The sequence below is a fragment of the Belonocnema kinseyi genome, chromosome 6, assembly GCF_010883055.1.
Source record: "Belonocnema kinseyi isolate 2016_QV_RU_SX_M_011 chromosome 6, B_treatae_v1, whole genome shotgun sequence".
Lineage (NCBI taxonomy): Eukaryota > Metazoa > Arthropoda > Insecta > Hymenoptera > Cynipidae > Belonocnema > Belonocnema kinseyi.
In genome coordinates this window covers 14,977,460-14,989,974 of record NC_046662.1, presented here as the reverse complement: position 1 = coordinate 14,989,974, position 12,515 = coordinate 14,977,460, and positions in this window count along the sequence as shown.

Genomic DNA, 12,515 nt, shown 5'->3' with positions numbered 1-12,515 from the left:
TAAAGCAGCAAAAAATGGTCCAATCGAATGCTTCGATTTTTCGTAATAACTGTTCGCACTCGCGGCTGTTTGCGCTCGCCGCTGTTTGCGCCCGCTGCTTTTTTTTTCTATAAACGTGGTCTGTTTTTGGCAATGCCTCTGAACATACAAGTTGAGAATCGATCGATAGAATCGATTCGTAATATCCATTCATAGAATTCATTCACAGGACTGAATTATGTGCCTTGGAGTCGCCAGAGCGGAGTTCGTAACCGCGCATATTCAATTTCGTACACGAATCAAAAGGTACGTATAGATTAGAAAATTTTCGAGGAATTTATGAGCGTTTTAAAATCATTGAATTCATAAATCGAACGCTTCGAAGTAGATAGAAATAGATCGCAGATCAAAACGATATTAGCAGGTATCGTTCCGCTGTAATGCAAAGTATTTTTTATACCAGAAATTTGCATTTCAGCTCTCGAGGTGAACTTCCCTGATCTTTACACTTTTACGTGCCTGATTATTCCCTCGAGAATTTGAAGTTCACCTCGCAAAAGTCAGAGAATCTGATCAATCTGGAGAATTAGGGGCTTTTTCGCCGAATGAAAAAAATTGATGCGCTCTATGAGTAACAATTTTTGGGTCGCTTTTTATGGAGACGATAAATTAAGTTTATGATTAGATTCGAGTGTAGATAGAGGAGGGAATTTACGATAATCAAAGAGCAGATAATTATTGATAGAATCTCTATCTTGCGAAGATATAATATTTTTTCAGAGTATGCATGCGAATTTTGATAGATAAAAGTACTTTTCGTAATTTGCGTAAGGGAACGTCCATTAATTACGTAAGAATGATTTTTTTTATTTTATAACTGCATAATTTTTAAGGAATTTTACCAGATTTTCAGAGCTTTTGAGAGATTTCAAGAGTCTGAATACGGAAAAAGAATTTTCGTGATTTAAGAAAATATTTCTTGTCTCAAGCAAATTAATACGTTGACGAAACTTCATTTTTTTTGTTCAAGTACATTTTTGTTTAGAGGAGATAGATAATTTTGAAAATCTTCTGTAATCTTACATATATTTTCTGGGTTCATTGCTAATTTTTTCCGTGAAGAAATTACCTAGTGCAATTTCAGAGAAAATCCCGATTTTTTTAAAAGGATTTTACAAGTTTTTAAGGAACTACAGAAATTTTAATCCTATTTCAAAACATTTTTGGGATTTTAAAGCGATACCGAGGAATTGTTACGGATTTTTAAGGTTTTTATCAAATTAAGAACGATTTTCGCGGATTAAAAAACATTTTGAAGGATTTTAAGAGAAAACCCGAAATATTTCTAAAGAAATCCCGGGATTTTAATTCAAGAGTATTCTCTCCTAAAATCTCTCAAAGATTTTAAGAGAGAAGAAGATTTCTTAAGATTCCTTGAAATCCCTGAAAATCCTTTAAAATATTTGCAAGTATTTTGAAATTCCGTTAATTCTTTTAAAATCTTGTGAAATCCCTTCAAATTGTCTAAATCCGTTCAAAATTTCCTAACATTCTTCAACATTTTTGAAAATACTTTCCAGATTTTTTAAAGAGATCAAAGTATTTTGAAAATTTTTGAAGAATGTGAGGAAATTTTTAACGGATTTCGAAAATTTGAAGGGGTTTTTTAAGATCTGAAAGGAATTAATGGGGTTTCAAAATATTTGCATATATTTCAAAAGATTTTTCAGGAATTTCAAGGAATTTAAAAAAATCTTCTCTCTTAGAATCTTTAAAAGATTTTAAGAGATAGCACTCTTGAAAAAGATGTCGTGAGACTTTAATGTATTTAAAAAGATTTAAAATGATTTTAAAGGATTGCCGAATATTATGAAGGATTTTAAGAGATTTTAAGGAATTTTTAAAATATTAAAGAATTTCAATGTGTTTTTAAATTTCCAGGTATTTCCAGATATTCTGAAATATTCCCAAGGTTTTTAAAAACTTCAATGAATTTAAAAAAAGATTTTAACGATTTAAAATGTTCTCGTAATATTTCTAAATAATTGGCAGAACTTCAAAGGTTTTAAACGACTTTTAGAGATTTTATGGGATTTTTCTAAGGATTTTACAGGATGATATGGGACTTTAATTGGACATTCGAAGGGATTTCATAAGATTTCAAAAGGATGGGAATCTTGTGAAATACCTTCAAATTTTCAAAATCCGTTTAAAATGTTCTCACATTGTTTAACATTTTTGAAAATACTTTAAAGATTTTTTTGCGAGTTCAAATTGTTTTTAAATTTTTTGAATAATGTGAGGAAATTTTTAACGGATTTAGAAAATTTGAAAGGATTTCATAAGACTTTTCAGAGATTTTCAGGAATTTTAAGAAATCTTCTCCCTTAAAATCTTTAGAAGATTTTAAGAGAAAATAATTTTGAATTAAGAGATTTAAAAATTTCGTAAGATTTAAAAAGATTTAACAAAATTTCAAAGGATTTCCAAATATTATAAAGGATTTTAAGAAATATCGAGGAATTAATGGATTTCAAAAGATTTTAATGAATTTAAAAATATTTTATGGTTATCGAAATCAGTAATTAATCTTTCCGTATCTTAAAAACTTACGGAATTTCATGAAATTTCTAAAATTTGTATGTATTTCATCAGATTTTTAAAGATTTCAAAAGATTTGAGAGAATTTTAAAGTAATTCAGATTATTAAAATTTTTCTGTATTACGGAAAATATTGAATGGCTTTTATAATATTTTAATGAATTTAAAAATATTTTAATCGATGCGAGTCCTTCCGATTTTCTTGAAATACATTTTATTTTGAAAATTTTAATTTAATTAAAATAAAAATATTTTTACATCCGTGGGAACATTTCTGAATATCTTATAAATTTTCAATGAATATAAAGAGATTTCAAAGGATCTCGTAATATTTTTAAATATTTCACAGAATTTCAAGGATTTTAATCTTTTTTTGTTGTTGAGATTTTGAAGGAATTTTCACAAATTTGAATAGATTTTCATAAGACTTTTAATAATTTAAAAGAATTTGAATAAAGAATTTTAGTAAAAAAAAAAATGGATTAAAATTCTGCAAATCCATGGGAATATTGACGAATCTTTTGAGAAAGATTTTAATGAGTTTGTCAGGGATTTTTAAGATTTCAATGGATCTCTTGATATTTCTAAATAATTCACGGGATTTCAAGGATAATTAAACATTTTTATATAACTTAAGGGATTTCCGTCGATTGTAAAGGATTGTAGATTATTTTAATAGAATTTTAAAGATTTGACGCGATTTCAAGGTTCTCAAAAGATTTTATTCTCGTTTTAAAAAAATTGAAGGGATTTACAAAATTTTTGAAAGAATTCACGGGATTTCAATAAATTTCAAAGATTCCCAGTGACTTCACAATTTTTTATATTTAGAAAAAAATATGAGTAGGAGGGAAACCCTTCACTACCTACGAAAATGAAAGCCTTACGTAATTAATGGACGCTTGTAATATAATTTAGTTACTAAATATCTTGTCTCAATAACCACGTGTGCAGCTTGAAAACTTTTTCGCTTTTTTGCTCACCGGATTTTAAGATTGTTTTTTTTTTAATATCCGTAGAGATTCAATTTTTTATACCTTTGGATGATCAAAATTCTACTTTTCTACGACAGTACTTTCTTAAATTAATCGCGTCTTCCGTGATGGCAAAATCAATACTAAAAAATAAAGATAGTGAAGCTAGATTTTTTTCGAGGGTAGAAAAGTCGCGCAGTAAGAAAAGTCGCGCAGGAAGAATAGTTGCGCAGGTAGAAAAGTCGCGCAGGCAGAAGAGTCGCGCGGGTTAAAAAAAATCAAAAGAGACAAATATTTTTGACATCCGAAGGTACAGAATGTCAATGACAATCATCGAAACATAACGAAATGTGTTCAAAAATAATTCAACTAGTCATATCAGAAAGAGACTCCATTTCTACAGAATCCACTTTTTATTTTTGACGCTCACCAGAATAGGTCTTAAATATCTGATTAAATGTTCCGGGAGCTTTTTTCCTCTCAGATGTTTACCGTGTAAGCGTGCACTTTGTACTATATTAAGTTTAAGGCACAATGATTAGCAAATAACAATTTTTTTTTCTCGCAAAAGCGGTCGCTTTTCAAACTCGACGCTTCTTATAAGTCTGAATTTTTTATAGTCTGCGTTAATCATTGCTGCCAACTCCATTGCGTACTTGCATTTTTTTATAAGCCAATTTTTCTCGTAAAAAAATTTTTTTTATAATTGTTTATTAACTTTTATATTGATGTTGTGATTTTTGTAGAAAGGCGCAATGGAGATTTTATGCTGCATAATTTATTAAGAGAATATAGTGCGAAGAGCAAATCGTGCATGTTGTTGTAAAATATTGTTTTTTTTATACATATATATATTTTTTTAAACGAGTGAATTCTGAACTTTCGAAATCCACTCGTTTTAAGGTTTTCATTTGCCTGTGTGAACTAATAATTCACGATTAATGAAAAGAGAATTTAAGTTTATTATAGACACTTAAAAACACCCTCAAATGCATTTTTGAATGACGAGGGATGCACAAAGGAAAATCTGTTTCGGATTTGGGTGAAGCCTCTAAGTTTTAAGCATTTTTGTTTATAAAAATTTTTACAATACGAAAAAATTTGTATAGGAAATAATTCAAAATTGTTATTCATTTTAGGATGGGTCGAAAAAATTGGAAATCAAAAATATATTTATAAGTTTCTTTTTAGGTTTCTTATAACTTGTGTAAAATTTAAAATGGGTCAATCGATATCCTGAGGATCTACGGGGAAAAATATTGATAAAATCTTCGTAATTCGTAGTTTTGCAAAAATCTTGAATATTATTTTTTCGTGGTCTATTTTATATGCCTAATTTTTAAAAATCTTGTAAGATTTCAAAATTTAATTTGTAATATAGGCCAAAATTTAAAAACCTCAAAAATGGAAAAGAATGAAAATTTTTTTAAGTTGAAACTACCCTAAAATTAAAAAAAAAAACTTTATCAGACTCAATATTTACTTGAAAAAAGGTAAGTCGTAAGTTACATAATATGAGCAAAGTTTTGAAAAATTTGTTAAGACTCAGTTTTTTCTTATTATTAAGAACCTCTAAAAACGAAAATTATTTTTAAAATATTTTCAAACTATCCAAAACCTTTTTTGATAGGAACTTTATTAAATTGAAAATTCTAAAAGTTTTTCAAAACTCGCTTGTATTATTTTTTTCTAATCTACAGAATAAGCCAAATTTTCAAAAATCTCGTAAGCTTTCAATATTTTGTGTTTTATAGGTGAAAATATTATTTTTTTAAATCTCAAAAAAAGAAAATAATTTTTAAAAGCTTTTCAAACTACTCCAAAAGTTTTTCGACAGAAACTTTATCAACTTTAAAATTTACTTTGAAACGTGCTGATTTTATAAATTAAAATAGCCAGACCCTAAATTAAATCAAGATTTTAGAAAATTCTCAGAACATTGTAAAAAAGGTAATATTTTTTGTAATTTAAATGATGTGAACAAATTTTTTTTAATACTTTCAGTTTTGCTTATTTTTAAGAACCTTAAAAACGGAAATGATTGTTAAAAGCTTTTTAAATTATCCAAAAAGTTTTTTGATAGAAGCCTAATCAAACTAAAAATTGTCAGAGCTTTGCAAAAATCGCTAATATTAGTTTTTTTTTGGTAATCTATTTGATATGTCTAATTTACAAAAATCTTGTAAGATTTTAATATTTTGTATTTTTATAGGCCAAAATCTTATTTTTAAAAAGCTCAGTAAACGAAAATAACTTTTAAAAGCTTTTCAAACTATCCTAAAAATTTTCCGATATAAATTTTGACAGAAGATTTAAAAATTCATAACTCTAAGAGGTTTTTAAAATTTTTATCAATTTTCCATATTTTTATGTTTTCAGGATAAAATCTTATTTTTATAAACCTCAAAATAGCAAAATAATTGTTAAATATATAATTCTTATAATTTTTCAAAAACAGCTAATATTATTTTATTAAAACTTATCTATTGAAAATTTTACAGAGACTATAAGGAACCCAAAAACATTTCATTGTCAGGATCTTTTTTATTTCCAACTTTCTTTTTTCGAATCACATTTTAATATTTGAATCACATTTTTAGAAAAATATATAGCGTTATTTATTTTCAATCTCGTATTTCTAAATTCCTAAAAATTTAATTTTTTAAAAATGAAAATCGATTTAGAGATTCACCCAGCAGATTTTCGAATTTCGAGTACTTATTCACCGAGTTGTAAACTGCAAATCAAATTTTAGTGAATATACCACAAAAATAAAAGGTTTGTGTGATGTCCCTTAAAATTGAAATCGCAGAATAAGTTATGTTATAAACTTTCAGTATATGAAATAATATATGTTATACATATATGTAAAATATATTTTAAGATCTTGAACTTAGGAAAAGTAATCCTAAGAGAAATCTACGTACTTGAAAAGTATTTCGACAAAAGGTCGGTGTTCTACAAACTGAAAAGACAAATGTAAATCCTAGCATTATCATGTAATTTTTCAGCCTAACTGACCCAAAGTCCATTATTTTTTTAAACTGATCAGAAATAATCTTGTCAGTTTTTTTTTGGACACGGGTGCCTTATTTGGACACCTGCCTTATAAAATAATCATGATAATGTGTATAAAGTACCTGATAATAAGAGTATATATTATATATTTAACGATGAAGATCATTTAATGCCGTGTATAATAATATACAGCAAAAGTGGTCGTTGTTATTTCAATTTCAATGCAAATCATCAAGAACTGACTCTCGACTTTAAAAAAATGCTTTTTTTGATGATTTGAATCGAAATTAAGCTTAGATATCGACTCCTCGATTCCATATCGTGCCACATCGCATTTGGGCGGTGTACCGTGCTGTACACCGCCCAGTCGCGCGGTAACACTGTGCACCGCCCAAATGCGACTTTGAGCGTTATGGAATGGGGGCGTCAACCTGCTTGTGGAGAAAATTAGCGTTGCCACGTTAATAATATTGCATAGCTGTAATTTGCATGCGTTTTTTTATATCGAAAATAACTCGAGAAAAAAAAAGATAAAAAGAAAAAAAAAGTAAGATTATTGCAGTAGGTAATCCTGTAAAAAATGTACAATTGTTAGCGATATTCTAAAATCCGATTGCCTCTGGCGATTCAAGTTCGATCGATTTTTTTTTTGTCGACGAATAAGGATTTTTCCCTTCGGGGACGATTTTGCCAATTGAGAGAGAACAGATTCCACCAATTAAAATCGCTTCGCCAATTCGTTGATGAATTGGATCAGGTGGAATCGAATTTCGAAGTATTTTGATACTGCCACGATTTTGCGACAATTTCTGAATTAAAAGGTCCCACGACAATCAGTGGAGAAAATGTGCTCAATAGAGTGATTTGCGACCAAGAGACTAAAAAGAGTTTCGAAATCGCGAAAAAATTAAATTTTTTTATTAGAACTTTTGATACGAATTTACAAGATGTGGCCATTAATATTTTTCGCGATTTCGTTATTCTTTGTAAACTAAGATCGATTTGTGAGGAGAAAAAAAAATTTTTCTCGTTCCGGATAGTTGCAAGATTTCTATGTTTTTTTTTTGCAAAAAAGAAAATAGGATTTTTGTGATTGATCGAGATTTCGACGCCTCCCTTCCATACCGCTTCACGTCGCGTTTGGGCGGAGTACATCTACCAGTTTTATGTTTATGGAATTGAGGCGTCGAATTCATATTTGTGAGAAGGTGTTTGTAACCCTCACGGAGAAAAAATCCAACTGATGCCAAATAATTTAATTTAGACTTCTAATGTAGTTTTTCATAGATTAGTAATTAAATTTTTGGGTGGAAAAAGTCGTATATTTTTGCTCAGTTGATTTTTTTCTCGGTGTCTAATGAGAGTTGGCTTAAAGAGCGATAATTCATTTTTTTGTTGAAATAGTCGATGAAAATTTGAGGTTTGCCGACTGCTCAAATCCGTTTTATTTCGATTTGTGTCAGTGGTACCAATCATACTTTCAGATTTGCATGCTTCATCCCTACATTGTAGGATTCGTTTTTTCATCCGAGCGATTTTATGAGATAAGTTCTTGTCGATTTTATCATCCATCAATTTTCGTTCATCATCATCATCATCAAGATCATTTTCGTTCGAGTTAGTTTTTTCGTTAACAAGATACGATTACTAACAATACAATAGATTCGGATATATTACGTTTCTCCTCTCAAGGAATGCCGCGATGTGTTTTGGAAACGTATTATAATAAAAATTGTTTCAGAAAATTTACTGTCTTTCTTTTGAGTGATCCCTTTCTTTATTTTAGACTCCCAATATGATTAAGGTACTACCGGACGATTAAGGTAAGAATATGATTAAGATATTACAATATTATATTTCTACTATAAAAAAATAAATCCGAACATAATAATTTTTTGCCTTAAAAGTTGAATTTTCAACAAAAGCAAGATCGGTTTTCAACCAAAAGTGGAATATTTGAGCTTTGGGTTAAAAAAAACGATAAAAAAAACTGAAATTTTTAAAAAGGTGGTAGTTGCATTTTTAATGATAAACATAAGGTTTCTACTAAAAAGATTAATTTTCTATTAAAAAAAATTCAAGAAAATAAATTAATTTTTAGCCAAATAATTCAATTTACAACTGAAAAAGATCAATTTTTAACCAAAAATGAAATAAATGAGCTAAAAAAACGGAATTTTTTAACAAGATGGTAGTAACATTTTTAATTACAAATATGAAATCATACCAAAAAGATTGATTTTCGATTTAAAAAAAAAATGTCAACAAAATAAATTAGTTTTTACCGAAATACTTCAATTTCCAAGTAAAAAAGATAAACTTTTAACCAAAAATTGAATAGTTAAGTTTTTGGTTGAAAAGATTAATTTTAAACAAACAAAAAAAGGGATTTTCAGAAAAATGGTGGTTACATTTTAAAAAAAATGAGTTTTCTACCAAAGAGATGAATTTTCTATTAAAAAAAAAAAAATTTCAACAAAATAAATTAATTTTTAATTAAATGGTTCAATTTCTGGATAAAAAAGATCAATTTTCTAGCAAAAATTGAATAGTTGAGTTTTTGATTAATAAAATAAATTTTGTTTTAAACTGAACTATTGAACAAGATGGTAATAAATAGTTCAATTTCCAACTCAAAAGGATAAACTTTCAACGAAAACTTGAACAATTAAGTTTTTGGTTAAAAAATTAATTTAAAAAAAAGTAATTTTCAAAAAAATGGTTGTTGCATTTTCAAAGAAATGACTTTTATATTAAAAACATTAATTTTATATTAAAAAAGAGTAAATTTTCAACAAAATAAATTAATTTTTAACCAAATACTTCAATTTCCAACTAAAAAAGATCAATTTTTAGCCAAACATGGAATAGTTAAGCTTTTGGCTAAAAAAAATTAATTTAAAGAAAACTGAAATTTTTAAGAAGATGGTAGTAACATTTTTAATTAAAAATATGAGATCATACCAAAAAGATTGATTTTCGATAAAAAAAATGTTCAAGAAAATAAATTAGTTTTTACCGAAATACTTCAATTCCCAAGTAAAAAAGATAAACTTTTAACCAAAAATTGAATAGTTGAGCTTTTGATTAAACAAATTATTTTTTTTTTCAAACTGAACTTTTTAACAAGATGGTAGTAACATTTTAAATTGAAAATATGAGGTTTATACCAAAAAGAGTAATTTTCGATAAAAAAAAAAATTTTAACAAAATAAATTAATTTTTAACGAAATAGTTCTATTTCCAGCTAAAAAGGATAAACTTTCAATGAAAAATTAAACAATTAAGTTTTTGGTTAAAAAATTAATTTAAAAAAAAAGTAATTTTCAGAAAAATGGTTGTTACATTTTCAAAGAAATGAGTTTTATATTAAAAACATTAATTTTATATTAAAAAAGAGTAAATTTTCAACAAAATAAATTAATTTTTCACCAAATACTTCAATTTCCAACTAAAAAGATCAATTTTTAGCCAAACATGGAATAGTTAAGCTTTTGGTTAAAAAAAATTAATTTAAAGAAACCTGAAATTTTTAACAAGATGGTAGTAACATTCTTAATTAAAAATGTGAGGTTTATACCAAAAAGATTAATTTTCAATAAAAAAAAACAAAAACATTTTAACAAATTAATTTTTAACCAAATAGTTCGATTTCTAACTTTAAAAAAAAATCAGTTTTTAATCAAGAGTGTAGTAGTTATGCTTTTGGTTCAAAAAATAGATTTTAAGCAAAAAAAGAGTTTTCTACCATTAAGTATCCTAAAAAATGTGAACAAAATAAATAAATTTTTAATCAAACAGGTCAATTTCCAATTAAGAAGAGATAAATTTTCAACCAAAAATGGAATAGTTAAGTTTTCGGTTACAAAAATAAATTTCAAACGAAGAAAAGAGTTTTCTACTGCGAAAATTAATTTTCTATTAAAAAATGCATCAAAATAAATTAATTTGTAAGGAAATAGTTCAATTTCCAACAAAAAAGATAAATTTCAAACAAAAAATGGAGTAGTTAAGTTTTTCACAAAATAATTGAATTTTTAACCAAATAGTCGAACTTCCATTTCATTTTCAAGTAAAATGATCGAGAAAAATTAAATCGAAAAAAAGTAAATTATAGAGTACAAAAATTTCTACCAAAAATGGAAAAATTAAATTTCCAATCAAAAAATTAATTTTAAACAAAAAAAACTTGTTTTCAGAAAAATAGTTAAATTTTCAGCTAAGGGACTAAATTTTCAACCAAGAACAAGAATTTTCTAACAAAAAGACGAATTTTCAACAAAATAGTCGAATTTTGAACTAGAAAATAATATTTAACAAAATAGTTAATTTTTTAAATCAAATAATTGAAATTTGAGATATTTAAATGAGATTAAAATCAAGTTTAAAACCTTTCTTAACGTAATGAATTCTTCACAAATAATTGAAGTTTCAATTTAAAAGATGAATGTTCTACCTACAAGATTAATTTTGTACCAAAAAGACATATTTTAACAAAATTCATTTATTTTCGAGCAAAAAGTTGAATTTTAACCAAAAAATATAACCATTTTACCAAACTTTCGAAAAATAAGAATTTTTTAATCAAAATAAATGTTTTTCATAAAATAGTTGCATTTTCAATCGGAGAAATGAATTGTTAACAAAATAGTTTATTTAAAAATAAATGAATCTTTAGCCAAATAGATGAATTTTAAAGTAAAAGAATAAATTTTGAACTAGAAATGAAATAATTTAATGTTCAATTAAACAAATTAACTTTGAAACGAAACGAAGTTTTAACAATATAGTGAACTTTGAAACCAAAAAAAATAAATTTACAACCAAAAAGAATCATTTCTATGATGAAAATATTAATTTTTCTACTAGATAGATAGATTTTCAAGAAAATTCCTAAATTTTCAATTAGCTAGTTCAAATTACAAATCCAAGAAGGGCTTTTTTATTGGAAAATGTGCGTTTTTAACAGAATACTTCATTATTAACCAAATGGATGAAAAAAACTTTACACAGGGGTGAATCCAGAAACATTTCTTGGGGTGATTTTTTTGATCTCTAAACAGTTTTTAAGTACATTTTTTGATTGAAGATTATTGAAGCTGTAAAAGATAGGTTTAAATCTGATTAGGATGATCCCGCTAAGGTGTTACAATACGATTAAGGTATGCATTTTAATATCTAAATGGTCTCTTCACCTTTGAACATTTTTTTCTAAATACATTTTTTTCATTGTTTATTATTCATCACATTGTTTCATTACTTATTTTATTACAATACGATTCAGGTATTTTTAATATATGAAAGATCTTTGTATCTGCAAACATTTTTTAAAAAGACTTTGATTCATTAACGCTCAGGGTACGGACTATAAAAAAGTTACGTTCCGTACGCTCATGGGTTAACCTAACCCGGAAACTTTGAGCGACTGTACATAGGGCTGTAATTCGTTAATTGAAACTTTTTTTTATCAATCAATCGGGAATCTATTCAGAAATACGATGGTTTTATTATACTTGCGATATTATTTTATCTGATATAGTTATATTTAAAAATATAAACAATTTTTTTTATAAAGCTTGCCATTTTTTGAAAAAGTTGCACTTTAAAATGGCTGCGTTGGTTTTACGATTCGCTCCAAAATATATATTTTTGTTTCAAACTTCGAAAGTAAGCGTTTTTTGGTGTAGCGATAAAACGTTAATTAATTAATTGATCATTAATGTAAAAAGAAATATATTTTACTATGCAAAAAATACTTGTTATAGATAATATTGATAAGTATAACATGAATAAACAACAGAAATTGCTTAACATTTTTTTTGGTATTGAATGCAATAAACTAGATACTACGAGGGTAGTTCAATAAGTCCTTAGAATGAAGTATAAAAACAATTTTTTTTGGGTAAATTTTTTTTTATTTTTCAACATAATCTCCTTGGAGCT